General features: G+C 38.0%; 1 pseudogene; it reads right to left on the reverse strand.

Moving 5' to 3' along the window:
* Positions 1 to 4,007, reverse strand: part of LOC132357107 (survival motor neuron protein-like) — a 47,695-nt pseudogene extending 43,688 nt beyond the window's left edge.
* Between the last annotated feature and the right edge of the window lie 3,546 nt (positions 4,008 to 7,553).

A 7,553-nucleotide genomic window follows, 5' to 3' on the forward strand; every position in this document is an offset into this window, starting at 1 on the left:
AATTGAAAGAATCAGTATATGAATAGGCCCATTGTAAAAAGGTATTTTCTATGGTGTTATGAGGAAAGGCCAGGAATATAAGAATAGATAGAAATAAAGCTCTCATAACACCCATCCTTCTCAAACTCTTCCAAAAAATTGCAGAAGAAGGAACACTCCCAAACTCATTCTATGAGGCCACCATCACCCTGATACCAAAACCAGACAAAAATACTATAAAAAAAGAAAATTACAGACCAATATCACTGATGAATATAGATGTAAAAATCCTTAACAAAATACTAGCTAACAGAATCCAACAACACATTAAAAGTATCATACACCACGATAAAGTGGGATTTATTCCAGGGATGCAAGGATTCTTCAATATATGCAAATCAATCAATGTGATACACCATATTAACAAATTGAAGAATAAAAACCATATGATCATCTCAATAGATGCAGAAAAAGCTTTAGACAAAATTCAACACCCATTTATGATAAAAACTCTCCAGAAAGTGGGCATAGAGGGAACCTACCTCAACATAATAAAGGCCATATATGACAAACCCACAGCAAACATCATTCTCAACGGTGAAAAACTGGAAGCATTTCCTCTAAGATCAGGAATGAAACAAGGATGTCCACTCTCACCACTATTATTCAACATAGTTCTGGAAGTCTTAGCCATGGCAATCAGAGAAGAAAAGGAAATAAAAGGAATCCAAGTTGGAAAAGAAGAAGTAAAACTGTCACTGTTTGCAGATGACATGATACTATACATAGAGAATCCTAAAACTGCCACCAGAAAACTACTAGAGCTAATTAATGAATTTGGTAAAGTTGCAGGATACAAAATTAATGAACAGAAATCTCTTGCATTCCTACACACTAATGATGAAAAATCTGAAAGAGAAATTATGGAAACACTCCCATTTACCATTGCAACAAAAATAATAAAATACGTAGGAATAAACCTACCTAGGGAGACAAAAGACCTGTATGCAGAAAACTATAAGACGCTGATGACAGAAGTTAAAGATGATACCAACAGATAGAGAGATATACCATGTTCTTGGATTGGAAGAATCAATATTGTGAAAATGACTCTACTACCCAAAGCAATCTACAGATTCAATGTAATCCCTATCAAATTTCCAATGGCATTTTTTACAGAACTAGAACAAATCATCTTAAAATTTGTATGGAGACACAAAAGACCTCGAATAGCCAAAGCAGTCTTGAGGGAAAAAAACGGAGCTGGAAGAATCAGACTCCCTGACTTCAGACTATACTACACAGCTAGAGTAATCAAGACAATATGGTACTGGCACAAAAACAGAAACATCGATCAATGGAACAAGATAGAAAGCCCAGAGATAAACCCACGCACCTATGGTCAACTAATCTATGACAAAGGAGGCAAAGATGTACAATGGAGAAAAGACAGTCTCTTCAATAAGTGGTGCTAGGAAAACTGGAGAGCTACATGTAAAAGTATGAAATTAGAATACTCCCTAACACCATACACAAAAATAAACTCAAAATGGATTAGAGACCTAAATGTAAGACTGGACACTATAAAACTCTCAGAGGAAAACATAGGAAGAACACTCTTTGACATAAATCACAGCAAGATCTTTTTTGATCCACCTCCTAGAGTAATGCAAAGAAAAACAAAAATAAACAAATGGGACCTAATGAAACTTCAAAGCTTTTGCACAGCAAAGGAAACCATAAACAAGACGAAAAGACAACCCTCAGAATGGGAGAAAATATTTGCAAACGAATCAACGGACAAAGGATTAATCTCCAAAATATATAAACAGCTCTTTCAGCTCAATATTAAAGAAACAAACAACCCAATCCAAAAATGGGCAGAAGACCTAAATAGACACTTCTCCAAAGAAGACATACAGACGGCCACGAAGCACATGAAAAGATGCTCAGCATCACTAATTATTAGAGAAATGCAAATCAAAACTACAATGAGGTATCACCTCACACCAGTTAGAATGGGCATCATCAGAAAATCTACAAACAACAAATGCTGGAGAGGGTGTGGAGAAAAGGGAACCCTCTTGCACTGTTGGTGGGAATGTAAATTGATACAGCCACTATGGAGAACAATATGGAGGTTCCTTAAAAAACTAAAAATAGAATTACCATATGACCCAGCAATCCCACTACTGGGCATATACCCAGAGAAAACCGTAATTCAAAAAGACACAGGCACCCGAATGTTCATTGCAGCACTATTTACAATAGCCAGGTCATGGAAGCAACCTAAATGCCCATCGACAGACGAATGGATAAAGAAGGTGTGGTACATATATACAATGGAATATTACTCAGCCATAAAAAGGAATGAAATTGAGTCCTTTGTTGAGACGTGGATGGATCTAGAGACTGTCATACAGAGTGAAGTAAGTCAGAAAGAGAAAAACAAATATCGTATATTAACGCATGTATGTGGAACCTAGAAAAATGATACAGATGAACTGAGTTGCAGGGCAGAAGTTGAGACACAGATGTAGAGAACAAATGTATGGACACCAAGCGGGGAAGACTGCGGTGGGGTGGGGATGCTGGTGTGCTGAATTGGGCGATTGGGATTGACATGTATACACTGATGTGTATAAAATTGATGACTGATTAAAATAAATAAATTAATTAGAAAAAAAAAGAGGGCTTCCATTAACCATTTTCATACTTTCATCTTGGTGAGTATAGGGATCACTTCTCCTTTTCTCCATTCTTTTTTTCTACCCACCCCATCCATAGATTGCCACTTTTTTCATTCTTATAAAATCTTATCATTTACTAAAGAAAATCCAGTTATTTTTGTGATACATTCACAAACCCATCCTACTAAGATAACCTCATCTAGCCACTCTCTTCTACCTACCAAACCATGCAGCGTGCAAAGCAAAACTACCCTCAGCCCTCGGTGCACTTGCGTTTGCCAGTCCTCTCTGCCTAACAAGCCTCTCTTCATTCTCTAGACCTTGGTCATTTTACTTCCTCCATGAAGTGTCTGGGACGGTCTCTTTCTGGCTCCCGTGGCCTCCTGGACATGCCCCCTCTTTTGCTATAATCACCCTGTTAAAAAAAAAGAAAAAAGAAAAAAGAAATAAAGCTCTCATTTTTCCTTAAGATCTCCCAGTGGGTGAGATGCCCACTTCCCGAGGTCTGTTCAGCTGCTGTCAGCAGGCTCAGTTGGTCGGTCTCAGATAATCTTTTTACTCTAGTGTGATATATCCACAGTTTAACTCCATCCAGCTTTAAGGAGGTGTGAGTAGTAAGGAGGATGTCGTATGGTCCCTACCATTTTTCCTCCAGCTGTTGCTCAGTTTCTTGTTCTTTCCAAACTTTCATCAGCACCCGGTCTCCTGCTTTGAAGGGATGCAAGGGAGCTTCCAGGTGAGGGGGAGACCTGTGGGACACAAACTAATGCATAGCAGTTAACAATTGATTAACCTGTTGTACATACTGTTTATTTTATTTATTTATTTTACTTCCTGTGTTAGAAATATTTCTCTTCTTTGTTTACTCTTAGGAGCAAAGTGTGGTCTCCTGTATATAATTTCATAAAGACTCAATCCTAGCTCGTTTCTAGGGGCCAACGTATATGAAGGAGAGCAATTGGCAAAAGCTTTTTCCATTTTAGATGAGTTTCTTGGCATAGGTTGGCGAGAGTTTTCTTTAGCCTGTGATTCATCTTCTCAGGCTTTCCCTTAGATTGGGGTCTCCATGCTGAGTGAAGTTCCCATTTTATACCTAAAGCTTTATTTTACTGTTAGTGCTATTTCTACAATGAAAGCATATCCATTGTTATTCTGAATAGTTAGAGGGAAAGCCATACCTAGGAATAATGTCCTTAAGAAGGGCTTTTGTCACTTCCGATGCTTTTTCCGTTCTGGCTGGGAAGGCCTCTCCTCAACCTTGATCCAGGTGTAATCCTCATATATCTTAGGAAAAATCTCGTTGGAGAAGGTGGGGGAATTTTTGAATCCTTGTGCCATCTCGAGTCTGGCATAGCTCAGAAAATTCAAGTGTACAACAATACAGGAATGCGTCTGAAATCACATCCACAGTGGTCACCTAGTTTTACCATAATTACTCCTTTTTGACTTTTAAATGCATTCCCCTCTTCACTGTCAAAGCAGATGTACAATGTATGTCTGAAAGGCCACAAAACAGGCCGCTTTTTAAAGTTAAACCATGTATAGGCCAGAGTGACTTCCCTGTACCTCAGTACATGCAGATTTTTTTTTTTCATTTCCACTTCTGATTGCAAGTCTTTCAACAGAAGACATCAGTGATCAAAATATCTGTCCCTTGGTGCTGGGGTGATTCAGCTGTTTGCCCCAGGTGTAGATCATGTCCCTCGGTGCTAGGTCTTTGTGTTTGCTTTGTCGATCCACTTTGCAGGAAAACTGATCAGGTATCATGAACAAGCTCAGAGGTATGTTAATGAGGATATGCTTTATAAGTGATACATTTTATCATTTATACCCAATTGTCACATGAGCATTGTACTCGTGTTTTTAGCAATAGACCTAAAACAAGCAGCGATACATCATGAGTAATTACACTCTGATAACTCCTCTAGGAAATTTTCCTTTCCTCCTAAACATCAGGGCAAAATTTTGGCTAATACAATGACTTTCATAAATACACACTTCAATTAACTGAACTAGAATTTCATATCTATTGAAACATAATCCTTTTCTTTAAAATTACCCTCATCTTCATAACCCAAGAGTCTCCAATTTCTGAAGGGCCAGGCAGAGAGAAGAGAAAGATATTTCAATTTTACCTAGAGAGGTGTAATTTACCCAATTGCTCTAAGTCATAAGTAGCTTGAGAGGAAGGGCTTCCCTATGTCTAGAAAATCATAAATGTTATTTACCAGTTCACTCAGTAACTAATCCTTTTGTTAACATTTTATGAATTTATCAGATTCTCCATTAAGATTTTTAAAATTTCTTACCTAGTTCAGTGGAATGATGTGAAATTTACCAGAGACCTGTATTTGTCAAAAGGATCCTTTGCATAAATCTTCTTGAAGATAAAACACTTTTGAAAAAGCATCAGAGTACAACAATAACTATCTATAAATGATAGAAAGACTTAAGAGGGTATGGTTAAACATCTGATTACAATGTAATTGGTAAAGAAACTTGGTTACAATAGCTGGAATTACGTTTAATTTAACTGATTATATTTAATTTAACATACCAAATAATCCTAGTTAAATATTTCTCTCTGAGATGACTCAGGGGCCCTCTGAAGCATCTCAAAGTTAGCTGGAGGTCAAAATAATTTTTAGAAACTGCCAAACAATACTTACTGATTTAACCAAAGAGAAAAGATTTCAACAGCAAATGAAGATCACTTAAAGGCAAAGGAACTTAACAAACTGTTATCAAAAGCAACATTCCAAGAAAAGTTTGGAGGGAGAAACCAAATTTAATCTGTTCCTAGCCCACTCCCAACAAAATCCATTTACCCAACTAAATTTCCTTTTCTGCAGACCTTATACAACTTTCTGTATCCATATTATTTTGGCCCTCTCTTTTCCATTCAAAAGCAACCAACTCTAGGGCAAAAAATCACTGATTTTTTTCCTTTAAGAAAACACAGTGCCATTCCTCATAACTTATTTTGTTCAAAACACACATCCTACTTTCCTTAAGCATCCATGAATTGTCTTCTACACCAGGACTCTGTAGATTGATAAACATAAATGCCAATAATTTCTAAAGACATGTGCTGTCTTATAGAGAATATCTCAGGGTGGCACCAAATACCTTTAGTTTCCTAAATGCCTTTAGTCTCTCTGCAAAGGGAAGCCAATACTCAGTAATTAATGTTTCAGTATCCTTTTTATTTTTATTTTTATTTTTATTTATTTATTTATTTTTGGGTGTGTTGGGTCTTCGTTTCTGTGCGAGAGCTTTCTCTAGTTGCGGCAAGCGGGGGACACTCTTCATCGCGGTGCGTGGGCCTCTCACTATCGTGGCCTCTCTTGTTGCGGAGCACAGGCTCCAGACGCGCAGGCTCAGTAGTTGTGGCTCATGGGCCCAGTTGCTCCGCGGCATGTGGGATCTTCCCAGACCAGGGCTCAAACCCGTGTCCCCTGCATTGGCAGGCAGATTCTCAACCACTGCACCACCAGGGAAGCCCTCCTTTTTATTTTGAAATGACCTACCTATTCAATAACCTTCCATCATTTAACTTAACTCTAAATTTTTAAGTTACCGAGTATCTGAAGGGATTATTCTTAAGTAGACATTCCTAAAATAATCATTCCTAAAGAGTTTACCTAAAAGCTCTTATCTCATTTGCATTACTTAACATTGTTCACACTAAAGGCATGTCTATATTAATCAAACCAACAAGCTTAAGCCACCTTCAATAGCAAATATAAATTCAGTACTGAATATTTCCCAGATCATGTGCTCCTAAAATTTATCTTAGCCAATTTTCTAGATATTTAGATTTAATTTGTAAGTGCTTACTTTTGAGCCAGTTAAATAGAGCTCATTTACAAGTTAAGTTTTACATAAAGCCAGAACCAGAAATCTTACAGTTTTTCAACTTGAGTTTAAAAAGGCCTTCTTTCCTTACCTTCTTCTTCAGTCTCAGGAACTAGAGATGGTCTAGATAAGATAAGTGTTCTGGAGGGCCCAGGTACAGCAGGAGAGAAATAACAACTCCTTTTCATGGGAGAATAGCTGAAAATCTCCCAGTTTTGTAAAAATACCCAAGGGGGAAGGGTTACAAGATGGAACAGAGCTCTGGTTACCCATAACAATGTTATTCCAAAACAGAAAATCCCAACCAATATTCTGCCACAGGCGAAGCCTGACACAATAGGGAAGGGTACCCTGGTGTTGTCACATGTGAACCCTGTTATTTATCTCAACCAGTCAATGCAAGTACTGACACACATACATACAAACAACAAAACATGGTCCCACAAACCAAAGATCAGACAAGGTATAGCCTGAAGACTTCATTTCCATTCCCAGTCAGAAGACTCAAAGTGGCTTGCAATGAGCGGGTAGAGTTTTCTCACTCTGTGCAAGCTAGAGTGGCTCACCCCAAAACAATACACACAAAAAACAACCACAAATGACAGATAGGCTATGGCCTCACAGACAGAAAATCAGAGGCATAGTCTAAAAATTCCACTTCCACTCCCAGACAGAGGCTTTCAAACATATTGGCTCAGTTCTTGAAAGGGAACAAACCCAGAGTTGGCTCTCAGGGAACACAGAGTGGCTAGTCCAGATGGAGCGGAGAGAATCCCCAGCCTTTCTATTCTTGTGACAATACAATTCTACCTGAAGATAATAATTTAGGCTACCATACAAAGGCCATCTCTCCTCACTTTTAGGAATATACATTGGCCAAACAGAATTACAATAGAATCTCATTCTTTTTAATCATAGATTCATAGCTATATAGGTTGACCAATCTGACAAATTTTTCCCCAGGAGGCTATCAGGTAGGATTAAAGAAGCATTTTCCATGTTTGATCGATAGAACACTCACACGTG

This window comes from Balaenoptera ricei, chromosome X (assembly GCF_028023285.1).
Source record: "Balaenoptera ricei isolate mBalRic1 chromosome X, mBalRic1.hap2, whole genome shotgun sequence".
Classification (NCBI taxonomy): Eukaryota; Metazoa; Chordata; class Mammalia; order Artiodactyla; family Balaenopteridae; genus Balaenoptera; species Balaenoptera ricei.